Genomic DNA, 23,492 nt, shown 5'->3' on the forward strand with positions numbered 1-23,492 from the left:
TGGTCTTACATTTAGATCTTTAATCCATTTTGAGTTTATTTTTGTGTATGGTGTTAGAAAGTGTTCTAGTTTCATTCTTTTACAAGTGGTTGACCAGTTTTCCCAGCACCACTTGTTAAAGAGATTGTCTTTTTTCCATTGTATATCCTTGCCTCCTTTGTCAAAGATGAGGTGTCCATATGTTCGTGGATTTATCTCTGGGCTTTCTATTCTATTCCATTGATCTATATTTCTGTCTTTGTGCCAGTACCATACTGTCTTGATGACTGTGGCTTTGTAGTAGAGTCTGAAGTCAGGCAGGTTGATTCCTCCAGTTCCATTCTTCTTTCTCAAGATTACTTTGGCTATTCGAGGTTTTTTGTATTTCCATACAAATTGTGAAATTATTTGTTCTAGTTCTGTGAAAAATACCGTTGGTAACTTGATAGGGATTGCATTGAATCTATAGATTGCTTTGGGTAGAATAGCCATTTTGATAATATTGATTCTTCCAATCCATGAGCACGGTATGTTTCTCCATCTGTTTGTGTCCTCTTTGATTTCTTTCATCAGTGTTTTATAGTTTTCTATGTATATATAGGTCTTTTGTTTCTTTAGGTAGATATACTCCTAAGTATTTTATTCTTTTTGTTGCAATGGTGAATGGTATTGTTTCCTTAATTCCTCTTTCTGTTTTTTCATTGTTAGTGTATAGGAATGCAAGGGATTTCTGTGTGTTAATTTTATATCCTGCAACTTTACTATATTCATTGATTAGCTCTAATAATTTTCTGGAAGAGTCTTTAGGGTTTTCTATGTAGAGGATCATGTCATCTGCGAACAGCGAGAGTTTCACTTCTTCTTTTCCTATATGGATTCCTTTTATGTCTTTTTCTGCTCTGATTGCTGTGGCCAAAACTTCCAACACTATGTTGAATAGTAGTGGTGAGAGTGGGCATCCTTGTCTTGTTCCTGATTTCAGAGGAAATGCTTTCAATTTTTCACCATTGAGGGTGATGCTTGCTGTGGGTTTGTCATATATAGCTTTTATTATGTTGAGGTATGTTCCTTCTATTCCTGCTTTCTGGAGAGTTTTAATCATAAATGAGTGTTGAATTTTGTCAAAGGCTTTCTCTGCATCTATTGAGATAATCATATGGTTTTTATCTTTCAATTTGTTAATGTGGTGTATTACGTTGATTGATTTGCGGATATTAAAGAATCCTTGCATTCCTGGGATAAAGCCCACTTGGTCATGGTGTATGATTTTTTTAATATGTTGTTGGATTCTGTTTGCTAGAATTTTGTTAAGGATTTTTGCATCTATGTTCATCAGTGATATTGGCCTGTAGTTTTCTTTTTTTGTGGCATCTTTGTCTGGTTTTGGAATTAGGGTGATGGTGGCCTCATAGAATGAATTTGGAAGTTTACCTTCTTCTGCAATTTTCTGGAAGAGTTTGAGTAAGATAGGTGTTAGCTCTTCTCTAAATTTTTGGTAGAATTCAGCTGTGAAGCCATCTGGTCCTGGGCTTTTGTTTGCTGGAAGATTTCTGATTACAGTTTTGATTTCCTTGCTTGTGATGACTCTGTTAAGATCTTCTATTTCTTCCTGGTTCAGTTTTGGAAAGTTATACTTTTCTAAGAATTTGTCCATTTCATCCAAGTTGTCCATTTTATTGGCATAGAGCTGCTGGTAGTAGTCTCTTATGATCCTTTGGATTTCAGTGTTGTCTGTTGTGATCTCACCCTTTTCATTTCTTATTTTGTTAATTTGGTTCTTCTCTCTTTGTTTCTTAATGAGTCTTGCTAATGGTTTGTCAATTTTGTTTATTTTTTCAAAAAACCAGCTTTTAGCTTTGTTGATTTTTGCTATGGTCTCTTTAGTTTCTTTCGCATTTATTTCTGCCCTAATTTTTAAGATTTCTTTCCTTCTGCTAACCCTGGGGTTCTTCATTTCTTCCTTCTCTAATTGCTTTAGGTGTAGAGTTAGGTTATTTATTTGGCTTTTTTCTTGTTTCTTGATGTGTGCCTGTAATGCTATGAACCTTCCCCTTAGCACTGCTTTTACAGTGTCCCATAGGTTTTGGGTTGTTGTGTTTTCATTTTCATTTATTTCTATACATACTTTGATTTCTTTTTTGATTTCTTCTATGATTTGTTGGTTATTCAGAAGCGTGTTATTTAGCCTCCATATGTTGGAATTTTTAACAATTTTTTTCCTGTAATTGAGATCTAATCTTACTGCACTGTGGTCAGAAAAGATGACTGGAATGATGTCAATTTTTTTGAATTTTCCAAGACCAGATTTATGGCCCAGGATGTGATCTATTCTGGAGAAGGTTCCATGTGCACTTGAGAAAAAGGTGAAGTTGATTGTTTTGGGGTGAAATGTCCTATAGATATCAATTAGGTCTAGCTGGTCCATTGTATCATTTAAGGTTTGTGTTTCCTTGTTGATTTTCTGTTTAGTTGATCTATCCATGGTTGTGAGTGGGGTATTAAAGTCTCCCACTATTATTGTGTTACTATTAATTTCCTCTTTCATACTCGTTAGTGTTTGCCGTACATATTGCGGTGCTCCTATGTTGGGTGCATATATATTTATAATTGTTATATCTTCTTCTTGGATTGATCCTTTGATCATTATGTAGTGTCCTTCTTTGTCTCTTTTCACATCCTTTATTTGGAAGTCTATTTTATCTGATATGAGTATTGCGACTCCTGCTTTCTTTTGGTCTCCGTTTGCGTGAAATATTTTTTTCCAGCCCTTCACTTTCAGTCTGTATGTGTCCCTTGTTTTGAGGTGGATCTCTTGTAGACAGCATATATAGGGGTCTTGTTTTTGTATCCATTCAGCCAATCTTTGTCTTTTGGTTGGGGCATTCAACCCATTTACATTTAAGGTAATTATTGATAGGTGTGGTCCCGTTGTCATTTACTTTGTTGTTTTGGGTTCACGTTTATACAACCTTTCTGCATTTCCTGTCTAGAGAAGATCCTTTAGCATTTGTTGAAGAGCTGGTTTGGTGGTGCTGAATTCTCTCAGCTTTTGCTTGTCTGTAAAGCTTTTGAATTCTCCTTCATATCTGAATGAGATCCTTGCTGGGTACAGTAATCTAGGTTGTAGGTTATTCTCTTTCATTACTTTCAGTATGTCCTGCCATTCCCTTCTGGCCTGGAGGGTTTCTATTGATAGATCAGCTGTTATCCTTATAGGAATCCCTTTGTGTGTTATTTGTTGTTTCTCCCTTGCTGCTTTTAGTATTTGTTCTTTGTGTTTGATCTTTGTTAATTTGATTAATATGTGTCTTGGGGTGTTTCGCCTTGGGTTTATCCTGTTTGGGACTCTCTGGGTTTCTTGGACTTGGGTGGCTATTTCCTTCCCCATTTTAGGGAAGTTCTCAGCTATTATCTCCTCGAGTATTTTCTCATGGCCTTTCTTTTTGTCTTCTTCTTCTGGGACTCCTATGATTCGAATGTTGGGGCGTTTCACATTGTCCCAGAGGTCCCTGAGGTTGTCCTCATTTCTTTTGATCCTTTTTTCTTTTTTCCTCTCTGCTTCATTTATTTCCACCATTTTATCTTCTACCTCACTTATCCTATCTTCTGTCTCCGTTATTCTACTCTTGGTTCCCTCCAGAGTGTTTTTGATCTCATTCATTGCATTATTCATTTTTAATTGACTCTTTTTTATTTCTTCTAGATCTTTATTAAACATTTCTTGCATCTTTTCAATCTTTGTCTCCAGGCTATTTATCTGTACCTCCATTTTGCTTTCAAGATTTTGGATCATTTTTATTATCATTATTCTAAATTCTTTTTCAGGTAGATTCCCTATCTCCTCCTCTTTTGTTTGACTTGGTGGGCTTTTTTCATGTTCCTTTACCTGTTGGGTATTTCTCTGCCTTTTCATCTTGTTTAGATTGCTGTGTCTGGAGTGGGCTTTCTGTATTCTGCAGGTCTGTGGTTCCTTTTTATTGTGGAGGTTTTACCCAGTGGGTGGGGTTAGACGATTGGCTTGTCAAGGTTTCCTGATTAGCGAAGCTTGCGTCAGTGTTCTGGTATGCGGATCTTGATTTCTTCTCTTTGGATAGCAATGGAGTGCCCAGTAATGAGTTTTGAGATGGGTCTATGTGTTAGGTGTGACCTTGGGCTGTCTGTATGTTGACGTTCAGGGCAATGTTCCTGCGTTGCTGGAGAATTTGCGTGGTATGTCGTGCTCTAAAACTTATTGGCTCTTGGGTGGTGGTTGGTTTCGGTGCAGGTATGGAGGCTTTTGTACGGTCACTTATTACTTAAAGATCCATGTAGTCAGGAGTTTTCTGGTGTTCTCAGGTTTTGGGCTTAAGTCTCCTGCTTCTGGATTTCAGTTTTATTCTTCCTGTAGTCTCAGGACTTCTCCAACTATACAGCACTGATAATAAAACTTCTATGTTAATGGTGGAAAGTTTCTCCCCCGTTAGGGATACCCAGAGAGGTTCACCGAGTTACATGGAGAAGAGGAGAGGGAGGAGGGAGATAGAGATGGGCAGGAGGAGAAAGAGGGGGACTCAAGAGGAGAGAGACAGATCTACGAAGTTGTCTGATCCCAGAGTATTCTCCGTAGCCCAGACACCCACAAAGATTCACAGAATTGGATTGGGAAGAGAAGGGGAAAGGAGGAAATAGAGGTGTTCTGAGGTAGAAAACAGAGTCAAGATTGGGAGAGAATAATCAACACACTCGTGAATAAAAATGGGAGCTGAATATTGGATTCTTAAATGTTCACAATTTATATCATATACTGAAAAACAAAAATTAAAAATCTAGAGTAGAGGTTAGACTCTTAAAAATACTATATTAAAAACAAAAACCAAAACACACAAAAGAAATTTTAGAAATATATATGAAGTTTGGTATAAAAATAGGGCTTCTCTTCTTCTTTTTTTTTTTTTTTCCCTTTCTTCTGTAAGGTTATAGTGGATTGAAAATGAAAATTAAGGCGTAGTAAAAGGAGTGCTAGAGGGCTTTAAAAGAAATAAGAGAAAAAGAAAAAGAAAATAGAAGAGAAGAAGAAAAAAGAACAGAAAAAAAAGAAGAAAAAGAAGAAAAAGAAAAAAAAGAAAAAAGAAAGAGAAAAAAAATTGTTTTGCCTAATTAAAAAAAAATCGTAAAAATCTATGAAAGTTAAGGAGTAATGGGGGAGTAATAAGGAATTTTTAAAGGAAAATAAAAGAGAACCAAGAAAAAAGAAAAAAAAAAATTTTTTTTTTTCCTTACTTAAAAAAAAAAAAAAAAGAAAAAAAAAGAAAAAATATATCTAGAAATTTCTCTGGAGCTGTTGCGGTCAGTGTGGGTTCGGCTCAGCTTCAGATAGCTCCTCGTTCCAGCTTACACTTCTCGATATCTACAGGCCCTTCCGGTGTAGTCAGTCGGTGGTTTCTTCAGGGATTTTAATCTGTTGCACCGGTCCCTTCTAAAGCGGTTCCCTTTGTTTATTTGGGTTCTGTTGCCGGTCTCTTCCGCGCCTAATTTCCGCCCTGACACAGGGGGCGGAGGTGGATTCTTATTCAGGTAGCTAGTTCCGTCGCGCTGCGGGGAGGGGCTGTGCGGGGAGGGGCTGTGCGGGGAGGGGCCGGCGCTCCAGGGAGGGGCTTGCGCTCTTTTCTCGGTCTGCGCTGCTCAGACTCCAGCCCTCGGGCGATTCACAAAAGCGCGGCACACAAAGCTGGGCCCGCGCTCCGGCCCCACGCCGCCCGAGCGGCCCAAGCAGCCAGGCGCTTGACGGGCGCTCTCTCCCCGGGTGCGGCGCGTCTTCTGCCCTGCGCGGTCCGAGTCTCAGTCCCCGCCGGCGCCAGTCGGGCGTGCGCGCCCTCTGCCCTCCGCGTCCCCAGCCCCAGTTCACGCCCGCGCCGGTCGGGCGCCCGCGCCCTCCGTCTCGCCGCGACCCTCCCGGCGGACTTCGGCCGCCCAGAATCTCGGTCCCTTTGTTCTGCAAACGGCCGGCAGTGTGTTCGGGCCAGTTAATTTTCTCTCTCTCTTGCTCTCCCACAGTTCAAGCTGGCAACTCACAAAAGCTCCCTCTGATTGTCCTCAGGGCGCTCAGGCCCGGACCCTGCCCCAAGTAATGCTGCCCGCTCCTCTCTGTTCCGCCCCCACTTGCTGGTTGCGGATGCGGGCGTCTGGGGTACTTTTCTGCTGGGAGTTGCTTTTAGGCTCATAATCTGTGGGTTTTATTTATTCTATCCCTCCCAGTCAGATTCAAACTCTTGAGATTCCAACACTTCCCCCAGGCCCGCCAGTGCGAGGGTTTCCCGGTGTCTGGGAACGTCCTCTATTAAGTCCCTTCCCGGGACGGATCTCCGTCCTTAGCTCTTTTGTTTCGCTTTTTATCTTTTATATTTTGTCCTACCTCCTTTCGAAGACAATGGGCTGCTTTTCTGGGTGCCTGATGACCTCAGCTAGCGATCAGAAGTTGTTTTGTGAAGTTTGCTCTGCGTTCAGTTATTTTTTTGATGAATTTCTAGGAGAGAAAGTGGTCTCCCCGTCCTACTCCTCCGCCATCTTGGCTCCTCCTTCCATATCCTTTTAATTAATAGATCAAAGTGAGGAATAGCTTGAAGCCTTTTGTTTCATTAATTCTAATAATTGTTGTATAACAATATGTCTCATCTTTTGTTACCAGAGAGTTAAATTTCATTAGGTTTGAGGACAAACAGATTCTGTCATTGAATTTTATGTTTAGGGAGGTTACTGCCCAATTCATCTTTTTAGCTGAATGATGACATTTTTAATGTTTTTTTTTTTTAACCATAGAGAGCCACACCTCCTTCTGTTTTAGAAGACAATTTTAGTTTAACATTTGAAAGGAGAGGTTGAATTTCCCAGTTGATTTGAATATACAGAAAGTACTTAGATAAATTTGGGGAAAGAAAACTTGTTAGTTGTTTGGTACAAAGTCTAAGATATTTAATAAGCAGATGGTGATATAGGGGAGAAAATTTGTCACCCCAAAATGTCTCTTTGGCATATAGATTATTTTGAGCTAAAAATACTTATTGTTATAAAGGCCCAGAAGACTCAGGAAGAAACTTTGACCTTCCCACTAACTACCTATAAAAATGCAAATAAAGGACCTGTTCCCAGAAGGGAATTATTACCATAGACACTATAGTATGAACTAGGCATGAAGACAGGGAGGAACTAGCAAAGTCTAAATTCCTCTGTATGTCCTCATGTCTCTGCAGGTTCAGTAATCATTTGTTTATCAAGATTTTCTTTTCTATCTTACGTGAAGTGCCCTCGTCCCCTTTGAGGTCTCAAACTATTACCCCAACATCCTCTTTTATTAGCTGAAGATGGTATTCAAGGTGAGGGTTTCAGCCACTTTGGCAGGTTTTTCAGTCTTCCTGGGTCTCTCTCATGTATATATGCTATTAAAATTTTGTTTGAAATTTTTCCCTGTTAATATGTCTCAGGTCAATTTAATCCTTAGCCCAGCCATGAGAACCTAGAGAGCTAGAGGAAAAAGTTCTTCCCTGACGGTGATTACAGTCACAGATCCTGGTAAAGTGAATCTTCCTTTTCCTAAGTTCCTTGCAGCTTCTTTCTGATTATAATATGTTTATAACTTGGATCATCAGATTTTTACCACAAAAGCAGAGCATATATATACTTCTACAATTATAACTCTATGGAGGCTCCCTCTAGGACTCATGAAGATTGAAAGTCATTTTTCAGGGGCTTCCCTTTGGTCCACTGGTTACGAATCAAACCTTCTAACACAGGGGTCGTGGGTTAGATCCCTGGTTGGGGAACTAACAGCCCTCATGCCGTGCTGCCACTAGAGAGCCCACAGCCTCTAGAGCCTGTGCTCCACAACAAGAGAAGCCCCCTTGCGTTGCAATGAAAACCCAGTACAGCCAAAATTAATAATAATAAACTCATTTTGCAAATTCATTCAAGGTCAATTTGCACTGCTTATCCTGCTTTTCCCCACACATCTTGTAACCTATAAAGTGCCCTCCTCTTTCTGCAGTTATTCTATTACTTATAAAATTGGGATAATGCCAATAAAAATTTAAAATAAAAAATAGATTCAGCTTTGTCTTAATTATTTATTTTCCTTCCTTTTTTGGATGGAAGATGTAGTCTTATCTGTTTTCAGCTTTACTGAGGTACGCTGCTAAGTCATTTCAGTCGTGTCCGACTCTGTGCGACCGCATAGACCACAGCACACCAGGTTCCCCTGTCCTTGGGATTCTCCAGGCAAGAATACTGGAGTGGGTTGCCATTTCCTTCTCCATCACAGTGTCATAGATACAAACAAAATAAGTAGCCTTCAAACTTATGAAAACAAATCCCTCAAGTGTTTGGTCCTTTTTTAAATTTTTATTCTCTTACTTAATTTGCACCAGGCTTCCCCTTGGTGGGTCAACCCACTTCAACAAATGATAAGACAATGGAGACTTACAGTAATCAAAAAACAAGAGCTAAGCCTTCTCACTGAGCTTACACCAAGGATAATTTGCTGCTCTTGCTACTAAATCGCTTCAGTTGTGTCCAACTCTGTGCGACCCCATAGACGGCAGCCCACCAGGCTCCTCTGTCCCTGGGGTTCTCCAAGCAAGAACACTGGAGTGGGTTGCCATTTCCTTCTCCACTGAGAAAGACAATGACAAATAAAATTGTAAGATATTTAAACTGCACAACTGATGATTCAATGTGCATGTACATTGTGAAAGGATTCCCCCGCCCATCGAGTTAATGAAACTGACTATTTCTTTTGCCTTTAAAGATGCTTCCCCGATGTTTTCTCTAATGTCCTCAGATTTCCATTTTCTCCTTTGTTTTAGTCTTTGAATTATAAGTTCCTATTAACATCAAGCGCTATATTTTGCCAAAGGAGAGAGTCTGAGGGTTCGACATGTTTCTGGCTCTCTCCATAAGTACATTTAATTCATTAATTAGTTTTATTTTGACTGCATCAGATCTTCATTGTGGCACGCAGGATCTTCATTGCATCATGTGGTATCTTTCCTTGTGGCCGCGGACTCTCTGGTTGTGGCACAAGAACTTCAGTGCTAAGAACTAAACAGACATTTCTCCAAAGAAGACATACAGATGGCTAACAAACACATGAAAAGATGCTCCACATCACTCATTATCAGACAAATGCAAATCAAAACCACAATGAGGTACCATTACATGCCAGTCAGGATGGCTGCTATCCAAAAGTCTACAAGCAATAAATGCTGGAGAGGGTGTGGAGAAAAGGGAACCCTCTTACACTGTTGGTGGGAATGCAAACTAGTACAGCCACTATGGAGAACAGTGTGGAGATTTCTTAAAAAACTGGAAATAGAACTGCCATATGACCCAGCAATCCCACTTCTGGGCATACACACCGAGGAAACCAGATCTGAAAGAGACACGTGCACCCCAATGTTCATCGAAGCACTGTTTATAATAGCCAGGACATGGAAGCAACCTAGATGTCCATCAGCAGATGAATGGATAAGAAAGCTATGGTACATATACACCATGGAATATTACTCAGTCATTAAAAAGAATTCATTTGAATCAGTTCTAATGAGATGGATGAAACTGGAGCCCACTATACAGAGTGAAGTAAGCCAGAAAGACAAAGACCAATACAGTATACTAATGCATATATATGGAATTTAGAAAGATGGTAACAACAACCCTATATGCAAAACAGAAAAAGAGACACAGATGTACAGAACAGAATTTTGGACTCTGTGGGAGAAGGCGAGGGTGGGATGTTTCAAGAGAACAGCATCAAAACATGTATATTATCTAGGGTGAAACAGATCACCAGCCCAGGCTGGATGCATGAGACAAGTGCTTGGGCCTGGTGCACTGGGAAGACCCAGAGGAATCAGGTGGAGAGGGAGGTGGGAGGGGGGATCGGGATGGGGAATACTTGTAAATCCATGGCTGATTCACGTCAATGTATGACAAAAACCACTACAATATTGTAAAGTAATTAGCCTCCAACTAATAAAAATAAATGGAAATTTCCAAAAAAATTTCCTGACTGCAGTCACCATCCACAGTGATTTTGGAACCCAAGAAAATAAAGTCTGTCACTATTTCCTGAAAAAAAAAAAGAACTTCAGTGGTTGCACATAAGTACATTTAGATAAATAGAAACTAGATCCTATAAATATATAAGTTGGTAAATAGGGTTAAGTAGCTCTTCAAAAGTTAAACAACAGTCTACTTCTTCCATAAATGCAAGAGTGTCAGATCTGTATACTTAGAACATTTGTGGAATATTTTTTAAGTGTAAGTGGGTGGCAAGAACGTGGAAGCTTTTTCTAACACCAGACATTTGTTACTGTAGGATAGATGGATAACTTTTAACTAACAGCTTCATGTGTCTTCAGGTGTCATGTGACCAATTCATATGCCAGGCCCTGAATTAGGCACTTTCTATGCATTATTTCATTTAATTTCCACGGACAATTCTATGAAGAACATAAAGCTATTATCTACATTGTATTGGTAAGAAAATGGAACCTGAAACAGATTAGGCAATTTACTTGCCCAGGGTCACAGAGTTAAAAAGATTCAGAGACAGGACTCAGTGTAGATGTGAGCTGAATTGAAAACTTGTACTTGGCCCCATCATGTTATATCACTAAGTGGTGTGATTTGATTCTTCACTCCTCTCAATGCGTGCCCAATGCCTGGAATTCCAATAACTGAAACGTACTCTTTTATGTTAAAATGTGGTCCCTAGTTAAAATACTAGTGATAGGGACAGAGTCAAGGGACAAAATAGATGATCAAATAGTTAATCCCACTAGCGGATTGTGGAAAAAATATGGGAGACCCCTATAATTTAATGACTACTCAAGAAAGCATGTTTGCTTAACCACAAAAGCAAGCAGCCTTGCATAGCTACAAAACCATGCAGCAGGAGCCCTCTATATGGGCTTCCCACGTGGTGCTAGTGGTAAAAGAATTTGCCTGCCAATGTGGAAGACATGGGTTCAATCCCTGGATCAGGAAGATCCCATGGTGTAGGAAATGGCACCCACTCCTGTATTCTTGCCTGGAAAATTTGATGGGCAGAGGAACCTGGCAGGCTACAGCACATGGAGCTGCAAAGGGTTGGACACAACTGAGCGAGTCAACACACATACACCCCTATATTCACCATAGCATTTTTATAATTGCCAAGATAAGGAAACAATCTAAGTGTCCATCAATAGATAAATGGATAAAGAAGATGTGAGATATGTATCACATGCAATAGAATACTAGTTATAAAAAAGATGAAATCTTGCCATTTGTGGCAACATGGGTGGACCTTGAGAGTATTATGCTAAGTGAAGTAAGTTACAAATACCACATGATTTCACTCTTATGTGGAATATAAGAAGCAAACAACAACAATGAAAACCAAAATAAATGAACACACCAAACAGAAACAAACATGAAGATACAGAATAGAGGTCACAGAAGAGAAGGCTTAGGAGTGTGGTGGCGGGGGAGGGAGAAATGGGTTAAGGGGATTGACTGTACGGTGATGTATGTGTGTGCTAAGTCGCTTCAGTCACATCCAACTCTTTGAAACCCTATGGACTGTAGCCCACCAGGCTCCTCTGTCCATTGGATTCTTCGGGCAAGAATACTGGAGTGGGTTGCCATACCCTCCTCCAAGGATCTTCCTGACCCAGGGATTGAACCTGCATCTCCTGCAGCTCATACATTGCAGGCAGATTCTTTACCACTGAACTATCAGGGAAGCTTGTATGGTGATGAATGGAAACTAAATTTGGGGTGATGTGCACTGTAGGGTATACAGAAATAAAAATATAATGTTGTAAACATGACACTTAAAGAGTGTTATAATCCAATGTTACCTCAATTAAAAAAAATGTTTATTGACCAATTACTATGTGATAGACACTTCCTTAAGTATAAGGCATACTTAGAAGGAACAAACAAGTACATAGATAGCTACAATGAAGTGTAAGAAATACCACTAAATTCTAGGGTTGTTGATGAGAAGGCAGAGAAACAACAGCATAGCTTTGTGAAGATTTATTGGCTATTCCTATTGTCAATAAACTCTTGAATCAGGAAAAAACATTCTAGAAGGTAAATCAATAGATTTTCTCCTTTATAATTGTCTATACTTTCTGGATTTTCTAAAGTGAGCATATATTGCTCTAACAATCTGAAAAAAAAATGATTTAATAACTGGAAAAAAAAATCCCCAAAGTGAACGCAATTGTTCTTGCCTTTTCCACAACATCATTATCTATGTCTGGCTTGGCTCTGCCCTTGCCATTGGGTCTAATCGTGCTGGTCACGCTCTGTGGGTGAATGGGAGGAGAGCAGGTGTCACCTCAGCTTAGGAACCCCCCCCCCAGGTAAAGAGTGCCCCAAATCAACCTGTGGTTCTTTTTCTTGATTTTTGGGTAGGCGGGAAGAGGGGAGGTAAGGGGTCAAGGCCTAAATATGATTGAGTGTACAGAAAGATAATGATCTCAGCATTTGATGTACATGGATTCTATGCCCTAATGAAGACTTGAGAGGTAATTTCATTTCAGCCAGCCAGGTCAGACTGCATTGATTCCATGACTATGACTGTAGATAGATGCAAAGTCTGTGAGTTGTTTTTTTTTTTTTTAATGTGGACCATTTTAAAATTGTTTATTGAATTTGTTACAATATTGCTTCTGTTTTATGTTTTTTCCTTTTTTTAGCCTCCAGGCATGCGGGATCTTAGCTCCCTGACCAGGGATCGACCTGCACTTCCTGCATTGGAAGGTGAAGTCTTCACCTCTGGACCACCAGGGAAATCCCTGTGTATGGTCTTTTTCCCCACCCCCCTACTCCCTCACCCCCCACTTAGAGATCTCTTTTCCACATTGGTCTAATCAGGTACATTGCTGAAGGAGAAAAGAGGTCAAATGCCACCTCCAGCGTCTTAATGAAGGGGTAGGAGGCAGGATGAGAATTAGAAAGCAAGGTGAAGAAAAGTGGTATCTGAACTGCTATCAAGCCACAGAGGGTTTCAGAACCGGCCACTCTGTCTTTCCTCAGGCATGGAGGACTCTTGGTATTCGTGGATGTCTTAAAACACAAACTATAAACGGGCAGTTTAGAGTGAGACTTAATAAACATATGCTTCAGTGGCATAGATGTTAGGTTCTTGAGAGAAAAGGACCTATTTTATTTGATCCTAATTTTCCGGAAAGTGCCACCTACATCTGAAGCATGGTCAGAATAGCCTATAATAATTTGTCACATTGTGCCTGTGTTATCTATTTTGGCATTTCCCCATGCAGGAGCTATAAAAGATGTGTTTACACTGGTGTGGCTGCCTGCTTTGCCTGTGGCTGTTACTATTGGATGAATCCCCTTGACTCTGTGGAAACAATTGAAAAGTGTTACAGTGTATTATTGCTGGAAGGACAATGTAATGATTGTTTGGAAAAGGCCCCTTGCCTTAGGATGCAGATGAATTGTGATAGTCCAGGCTGAAAGAGCCCTTATTTTTGTGTTTGCTGTCTAGAAAATGACATGCTAGAAACAGAATAAATACATTCTGATGGTTCTTGTGTCTTCTGTGAAAACAGGACCTTTTTGATTCTTTAAATGAAAACCCAAAATGTATTACACAGTATATTTGGTAGTGTTTTATTAATGTTTTCGGCTTATTATTTTTTACATACACACATTCCACTTATTTTGTCTACACCCAAAGCAAATAGATAGTTCAGGCCCATAAATAAATTATTTTTTAAAGGAAGTTGAACCAATGTTTGTATGTGTGCCTTAAACTGAATTGAATATTTCTCCTAATAATTTGTCCTGAACTTTCAAGAGGTGTATGGGAAAGGTCAGGGTTTTTCTTTCTTCCTTTGGCTCCGCTGGAAGAATCTATTGTAGAAAAAGACAAAGGGACAGAATGGGCAGTATATAGATTGCTCTTGTGAAGCAGAATGAAAGTTTCTGGACAGTGAAGTTGACACATGATAAACATGTAGATGAAAGGAATGGCTTGAGCATGTGCTCTGTTTGGGGAACAAGATAACACACTCATGCACTAGATTAATAAGACTTGATACTTAATAAAGGTGGATTTGGGCTTCTCTGGTGGCTCAGACGGTAAAGAATCTGCCCACAATGCGGGAGATCTGGGTTCGATCCCTGGGTTGTGAAGATCCCCTGGATGAGGGCATGGCAACCCACTCCAGTATTCTTGCCTGGAGAATCCCCATGGACACAGGAGCCTGCCAGGCTATAGTCCATGGGGTCGCAAAGAGTCGGACTCAACTGAGCGACTAAGCGCAACTCAGCACACACGACAAAGGTGAATTTACTACAATATGAGTCTGGTTTCTTTTCTGTAAAATGTATGACTTTCCTAATAGACATGAAAAAAATATCTGAAGGCCACATCAGGAAAAATCCTAGCTGCTCAGCTGGTGGAGACAAGGCATAGGTGAGGACGGCAGGAATGACGAGGGGATTAGAATACTCAGGGATCTGTTAGACAGAGGGCTTGATCTGCTGTCACAATCATGGTGCATATTCTGGGATAAAAATGATACATGTGCACTGATATTACTGTTTCTTCATATCAATGCCTGGGAGAGACTACGTCTACAGACCTGTGGTTCCTTAAGCCTAGAATGAGAGAGAAAATGAAAGGTTCAACCCATCTGACACAGAGCTACCACCTTCCACACTGCCATTCAGAACCAGGACAAGGTGCTGTCCAAATTAGACCACATGGAAGGGTCTGAAAAAAGCACAGAGGACCCAGGTTCTCATGTGGTTCACTTTAAATCAGGAGTCCTCAACGTCTGGGATCTAATGCCTGATAATCCAAGGTGGAGATGATGTAATAATAGCAGAAATAAATAATAAATGAATAATAATGTGCTTGAATCATCCCAAAACTACTCCTTTGCCCCTGGTCTGTGGAAAAATTGTCTTTCATGAAACTGGTCTCTGGTGTCAAAAAAGGTTGAGGGCTGCTGTTTTAAATCATCTGTGATTCCAACTAAACAGAATGAACAGAAGAAACCAGAGCTGGTTTCAGGTACAAATCAAGACTTTTAATGCTAAGTTCTACACATGTATTATAGACACTATGCTATCCATTTTGGGACTGAAACAGAGTAAAGTTCAAGTGTCTTTGTTTATTAAAATGTGTTATACTTTAAAAAATAGTTAGGCCTTTCTAAATATACATTGAAATGAACTAGAATAAAGTTTCTAGTGAAGAGGAACTAAAAAGCCTCTTGATGAAAGTGAAAGAGAGTGGAAAAAGTTGGCTGAAAGCTCAACATTCAGAAAACTAAGATCATGGCATCTGGTCCCATCACTTCATGGGAAATAGATGGGGAAACAGGGGAAACAGTGTCAGACTTTATTTTTTGGGGCTCCAAAATCACTGCAGATGGTGATTGCAGCCATGAAATTAAAAGATGCTTACTCCTTGGAAGGAAAGTCATGACCAATCTAGATACCATGTTAAAAAGCAGAGACATTACTTTGCCAACAAAGGTCTGTCTAGTCAAGGCAATGGTTTTTTCAGTAGTCATGTATGGATGTGAGAGTTGGACTGTAAAGAAAGCTGAGTGCCAAAAAATTGATGCTTTTGAACTGTGGTGTTGGAGAAGACTCTTGAGAGTCCCTTGAACTGCAAGGAGATCCAACCAGTCCATCCTAAAGGAGATGAGTCCTGGGTGTTCATTGGAAGGACTGATGCTGAAGCTGAAACTCCAATACTTTGGCCACCTCATGCGAAGAGTTGACTTATTTGAAAAGACCCTGATGCTGGGAGGGATTGGGGGAAGGAGGAGAAGGGGATGACAAAGGATGAGATGGCTGGATGGCATCAGCGACTCAATGGACATGAGTTTGAGTAAACTCCAGGAGTTGGTGATGGACAGGGAGGCCTGGCATGCTATGATTCATAGGGTCGCAAAGAGTCGGACACGACTGAGCACCTGAACTGAACTGAACTGATCTGTCAAATAAGATTTCCTATTGTGTTACTAATGACGCTGATGCTGGGAAAGATTAAGGACAGGAGGAAAAGGGGGTGACAGAGGATGAGATGGTTGGATGGCATCACTGATTCAATGGACGTGAGTGTGAGCAAGCTCCAGGAAATGGTGAAGGACAGGGAAGCCTGGCAGGCTACAGTCCATGGGGTCACAAAGAGTTGGACACCACTGAGCAACTGAACAACAGCAAATGATTGACATGACTAATTATTTTATCTTACCATTATGTTTTTTAAAAAACTTAAGATCTCTAAATACACAAGGTAATTTAAAAGAAAAATAAAATGTTTTTCTATAGAAATTTGATGTGTATCTTGATGTAGCTTTGGTCATTTTCCTTAGTCAATGTTTTATTGCGTTCACAAAAAATGAAACCATTCTTTCCCACAGGATCTCCATGCATCAGTTGGAAAAGTTTTATGAAAATTACCATATAATAACACCTTTGAAATTTTAATTCCATCAGCATTTATCAAATACCTAATGTATACCAGGCACTTTGCTAGGTACTGGGGATACAAAAAAATAAGGGGGACAAGGGTTACAGTCCAGTAATTTAAACTCTTTCTTCAAAAATACAATTTGATAAATTCATAAGAACAGTAAGAAAAGAATGTTTATACAATGAGAATATAGTACAACAGGAACACATTTAAAGAGTCTGTTCTTTCAGACAGTACCTAAAATATACTGGGCACACTTTCCACTAGAATGTTCCACTAGTTTGCTGTCAGGAAGTTCTCCCTCATACATAATGTAAATTCCCTAGTAACTAGAGAGAATACAACAGCTATTTAACCACAAATATCATGGCTGAACATCCTCCAAAGTGAGTGCTGGCTATTATCAAAGAAACAGACCACTTCTCGGCCTTTTGGCTAAGATCAAGTGTATCGAAGAAACAGGAATAAAATATTTGGCCACCATTGTTGCTCTTCATTCAATTTTCACTTGCCTAGGGCACAATATCTATCAGCCTCTTATTTCTGAAATGCATGCTGATTCTCTTAAGGGGTTACTTTTCCTGAGGGTCTTTTTGGGTCATTGCTCCTGACAGAAAAGCTCAAAGTAGAGTCTCCAACTGTACAAATGGGAGTTATAGATCATTTGTAAAACTTAAAGAGGTTAATTTCATCCACAAGCTGTTTGGCACTAGGTCAATCTCTTTCTAGCTATGAAAATCCTTCTTTATTGATATCTTTGTTGATACTAATGTTTCTAGGCTTCTCGTACAACTTTACACATCTAAGAAATGCCAGTTCAGCCATCTTTTCCTATTTTATAAAAATTTTTAGAATCACTTCTCAGTTAATGAGTATAAGCCAATAAGTGAATTTTGTAAGTCTACATGAGGTAAGGAAACACACTTTCCAATAAGAAAAATTAAAACAAAATTTTATGCAACAAGTTTTCTTTTTGCAAATGGTTTGAAGCAAAAATTTAAGAAATTAGGGACTTCCTTGGTGGTCCAGTGGTTAAGAATCTGCCTGCCAAAGCAGAGGACATGGGTTTGATCCCTGGTCTGGGGACTAAGTTCCCACATGCCTTGGAGCAACTGATTCTCTGCACCACAACTACTAACCCAGCGCTCTAGTGCCCACAAGCCACAACTACGGAAGCCTGTGCACCTAGACCCTGTGCTCTGCACCAAGCAAAGCCACCGCAATGAGAAGCCTGCACACTGCAACTAGAGAGAAGCCCCCACTCACCGCAACTAGAAAAAGCCCGAGTGAGAAACAAAAACCCAGTACAACCAAAAAAATTAATAATTTTTTAAACTTTAAGAAATTAATAGATCAACTACTTACCCATTTTATCTCAAACATATTAGTAACAACATTCGTCTTCCCAACACCTGCTACGACTCTCAGTGATCTTGTGAAGAAAAGTCTAGAACATATTATTGGTTGTGTCTGGCAGGAAGGTGGCTTAGGGATCTACAGTTCTGCTGAGCGTAGCAGCTGTTACCATGCTCTAGTTAATCTATCCCACCATTGCTTTGCTAGTTGCATGGTGTAGCCCAGCCCAGTGCCTGCAACAAAGCCAAGGTCAATGTTTATTGGATTAACAAATGAAAGATAAATGGATGAGAGCATAGTTTCCTTGAGGGATCATTTAAACCCCAGGGCTACATCTAACATTTAATAATGTTTAATGAGATGGCAAGAATGGAGATAACAAGCAATATAAGTGTTTACTTTTGTTTTGCTTTGGGAAGATAGTGAGATAAAATTATGTTTGAAAATCTGAAAACCAGGAGCAGTTCTAAATATATTTTTATGTAGCTAAAAATTATTTGAGTGATGAACGTATGCTATTAAGGAAGTACACATGACAAGTACTTTAAAAATTGCACATTACTAGAGAATTAAATCCAGTACTCTTGCCTGGAAAATCCCATGGACACAGGAGCCTGGTGGGTTATGGTCCATGGGGTCGCAAAGAGTCAGACACGACTGAGTGACTCCACCACATCCACCACAGGATATTAAAAGGGGAAGGGACTTTGTGAAAAAATGGCTAAAGGAGGGGATGACTAATAGAGAGGGAAAGTGAAACTTTATTTCTCAAATGGGAAAGGATGAATAGTTGAAAATACCAAAGAAGTTAGTTGTATAGAAATCTTCAGATTTGAAAAGGTTTAAACAAAAAAGCTCTCCCTTCTCTACTCATCTCAGTAGAAAGGTGTGGTTAGTTTGTTTGTTCTCTGGTTTGTGTAAGGAGAGGCAAAAGAGTTAGAGAGAATGGAATATTACTAGGAAGATAATATGTATTCAATTAATCAGCACAAATAGCCTAAATAGGATAAGTACCTTGACTATGGGCTATAAAAGTGGGAAGATAACAGAGGATACTGGCAGCTGTCAGAAACTACAAAATCTTTTTTTTGCCAAAGTGGTCTGAATTCCCAGAAACTTGGTCAAAACTAGGAGAAGTAAGTGTTCTGGTCAAGTTTAGGTAATCAGCCATAGATGGACCCAAGTGTGACGGGTAGTAGTGATGGGGAGTGAAAAAGAAAGCCAAAGCTTATAAAATCTTGCTCTGTTTGTTTGCAGAGGCTGTGCTTTTTATTGTTTTAGGAGGGAGTTACTGCACCGATATTTTTAAAAGAATGAGGAATCATGCTCACCTCCAACTTAATTGTACCTCTTGGTAAACAAGACTTCTTTCTACCACTTGGGAAGTTACCACTTTTACTGGCAGATATAATTTTGAGGGTCAGTGGAGGGTTTTGAATGTCTACTCCTAGGACCTAATCTTACCTTCCTCAAGGATCTTTTCTCAAAATGTGTGGTCCTATCTCTCTTTGATTATACACCACATATGTTAAAATTTCTAGTGCATAACCTCAACATATGAATATTAATTTCAAATCACATATTAATAGGCACTACTATATTTATGTATTATATTCCTTGTCTGGCTTGCCTGGTGGTTCAGTAGTAAAGAATCTGCCTGCCAGTGCAGGAGATGCGGGTTCAGTCCCTGGGTCTGGAAGATGCCCTGGAGAAGGATATGGCAACCCACTCCAGGATCCTTGCCTGGGAAATCCCACTGGCAGAGGAGCCTGGCAGGGTATAGTCCATGGGGTTGCAAAAGAGTTGGATATGACTTAGAGGCTAAAGAAAAACAAAAAACAACATTCCTTGCCTAGAAAGGCAAATTGAAGCTTTTCTACCATGAATAATACTTTTATGACTATAAACCGCTGCTGTTGCTGCTGCTGCTAAATCACATCAGTCATGTCTGACTCTGTGCTACCCCATAGACGGCAGCCCACCAGGCTCCCCCGTCCCTGGGATTCTCCAGGCAAGAGTACTGGAGTGGGGTGCCATTGCCTTCTCCGTGACTATAAACTCAAACCTATAAAAAAAAAAACAGTACTCATACCTTTTGTCAGGCTTTCTAATAAGTTTTGTCTAGTAACTTATCCTACAGAAACAACTTTTGAAACCACTTTTAGCTCATTTGAAAAATATTTATGATGAGCCTATGACTTTCCATATACTATTCTGGTTATTGTGGACACACAGGGAGCTAAACCAGATAGATCCCTCATGCAACACATGACACCCACAGTCTGGTAGAGGTCTCAGACTCTAGTCAGATAATCACACATGTGCAATAGTCAAGTTGGATCAGGCAACCATGGAGAGACTCCTGGGGCTATGAAAGCATGTATTAGGCAAGGAAACCTAATTTAGGGGTCAGAGAAGATACCTTAAAAAAGAGACAAACGGGCAAAAATCTGAAGATTCAGTAGGACTGGGAGTGTTGTTTGTAGTAAAAGTGTAGACCAGGGAATTCCCTGTCGGTCCAGTGGTTAAGACTCCACGCTTCCACTGCAGGGAGCACAGGCTGGATCACTGGTGGAGGAACTAAGATCCCACATGCCGTGTGGCACAGCCAGAAACAAAGAAACAACAAACAAACAAAACAAAAACATAGACCAAACAAACCATCATACAGCCATTTAGTGGAATGCTCTCCAGCTATAAAAGAAGGTAGGAGGGGGTACTAGTAGGGAAACAATCCAACATGTATTGCCTAATTGTATAATACTACTTTTTATAGAATTCCATTTATGTTAAGAATGTTCCATATATAAGAAAAGCTTAGATATACACATAACATATATTTGTGTGTGTGTGTATATATATATATATACACACACATATGTATATAGAGAGTGACTGCTTTGGGGATTATGGTAGATTTTCACTTTCTACCTTAAATATTTCTGAAACGTTTGAATTTTATATAACTCTACTATGTTTACAATCATGCGAAAATACTTTTAAAGTGTATTCTAGGTCTTACAATTGGTTTGGTCACTGAAGAGCCCACATACATATACAAACATGTATGTGTGCAATAATTAAGGATAATTCTGATCTTGATTTATACAATCACATCAAACGATATTTTTAAATAAACACTAAATGGTGTGTCTTGGGAATATTTACCATTATCACTAGTGATTCTGAACTAATAGAACAAAAGGCATCACCTCTATGATGGTACCAAATTTATATTCGGTCTGTCTGGAAGGAGAGAGATTAGATGATTTCTTGAGATCTCCAACCTTCTCACCAGTTTCATAAGGATTATAGTTCACAAAGCAAGATGTTTTGTTAAAGGGATAAAAACATTCTGTAGGTTTTTATCTGTAAAAACAGAGGTCCTGGGAACCAGGAAGTTACCAGAACTTTATACTTCAAAATCACCAAAAGTCTGTTAAAACAGTCAACATAGCATTGCTATACGGGACTCAGCTTTTCAAGTGACCAGCTTGTAAAATGATTCCCAGGCTTGCTTTGGATTTGCTGAGTCAGAATTTTAGGGGGCGGGTGGATGTCCTTGGGCCTTCACTTTAAGACCTGTGGTTCTATAAATCCCACTTTAGTGGGGTTCTCCAAACTCCACAGTGAATTTGGGTCTGACCAGTCAAGTTCTGCCTTGACAAAGAAGGCACTGCTGGCTTGAGATGAGGAAAATTCCAAAAAAAATCCCCATCTCCTTCCTAACAGATTTTGATTAGTGGGTGAAGGGAAAATTTGAAGCTAATTAGGAAAAATGCTTTTCCTCTTTCCATTTCCTCTGACTTTATGAAAGACAAGACGTCTTAATAAGAGTGCCTTTAGCCCATCATTCATCTTCTGTTTCCTTAGTGGAACACTGGCTTATTAATTAGAAGCCAGAGCCTTTCTCAATGGACACCATCAGTGCCTTCATGTTCCCGGGACAGTGGGCTTGTTCATTTGAGCCCTCAGCCCACAGTTGTGTTACAGGGAAGTCATTTTTATGGAGGTTATGGGGGAGGGGCTTTGAGGAATGGCTGGGATGGGGGGTGGGGGGAGGGGGAGGGAAGGGGAAATGTGTTACTGTACAAGAGAAAACAGTACTTTCTTGGTCTTACTGATAATTATCAGTGACCCAATTACCGTTGCCTTTCCATAGAAGAGATCCTTGCAGCACTGTAAAATATACCTATTTCTGTAATTCAGATTTCACGTTCTGTTAGAAGAACAACATTCATTCTTTTCCAGTTTAAAAAATTCTTTAAGCTCCTACAATTTACCAATAGTAGATAGAGAATTTATTTTTAAAAAAATAGACAATAGTACATACAATAATAGAAATATTTTTTGTATTTAACATAAAATAGTATTTGATACAATTGTAATACAAGTATAAATTAATTGTATTTAGTGTCAACTCATTTGAAAAGACCCTGATGCTGGGAAAGATTGAGGGCGGGAGGAGAAGGGAACGACAGAGGATGAGATGGTTGGATGGCATCTTTGACTCAATGGACACGAGTTTGAGCAGACTCTGGGAGACAGTGAAGGAGGACAGGGAAGGCTGGCGTGCTGCTGTCCACGGGGTCTCAAAGAGTCAGACACAACTGAGTGAACAACAATAAGGTGTCGATCTCTCTCTGTTTCTCTCTTTCACTCCCTCTTCTCTTTCTCACTGTACTCAGCACAGCAGTGGGAAATATTGCCATTCTTTTCAGAAGAGCCTGATTTCCTATCCTTATAAAGAAATTAATAGGCTCAAGGATAATGAATATAAATGGCTGCTTTATTCCAGACACCCAAATAATTAAGGTATTCTAATCTCCACAGTATTTACCCAATAGGTATTTCAAAATAGCATTGCTTCTTGGGGCTAATTCTAAAGGTAGTATGTATTCATTTTCTAAAATTAAAAAATTAAGAAGTATAAAAAATACACACATTAATCTCACTACTTAGAAATTAACTTAACAATTTAGTATATTTCCTTCCAATTTTAAAATTATATACTTGGGGGTGACAAAATATATACAACTGTCTATACACAATTAAGTTTTTAACTACTGTAACTTATGATACCAAGAACATTTTACCAAGTCATTAAATATTATTTGAAAATAAAATCTCTCCAGTTTCTCACCATATGGAGCTCTCACAATTTAAGTAACACTTTGCCTATTGTTGGACTTTTCAGTAGTTTTTAAATTTTTTTCAGTAGTTTCTAAATTTTTTTATAGGGGGAAATTGTATCAGGAAACCACCATGAAAAACTGTCATCAAAGAACATGAATTTAAGAATACGAATATCAAATCCAGTTTTAAGTTTTTTGAATTTCTGTGGTTTAAAACCATCTCCCTAACCCTAGCCAATGGGATTGAACACACAGCTCTACTCTGTGTGAGAGGTTTGTCGGAGAATCAAGGGAAGGGCTTGGGTAGCAGTGATGGGGCATGGAAAGAGGAAAACAACCATGCTGAGTCATGAATGAGATCATGTCCAGAGGTGAACAGAAACTGACAGCAAGAGTGTAAGTGCCCAGGAATTTGTAAAAATATCAGAGGAGGGCACTGTGCTTCCCTAAGGAGACAGAATGAAAGGCTTGAGCCAATTTTATTTTAATTTTAAAAGGTCAAGATGACCTCAGCTGATATCTATGAAATAAAT

The sequence above is a fragment of the Muntiacus reevesi genome, chromosome 2 (genome assembly GCF_963930625.1).
Source record: "Muntiacus reevesi chromosome 2, mMunRee1.1, whole genome shotgun sequence".
In the NCBI taxonomy this organism is placed as follows: Eukaryota; Metazoa; Chordata; class Mammalia; order Artiodactyla; family Cervidae; genus Muntiacus; species Muntiacus reevesi.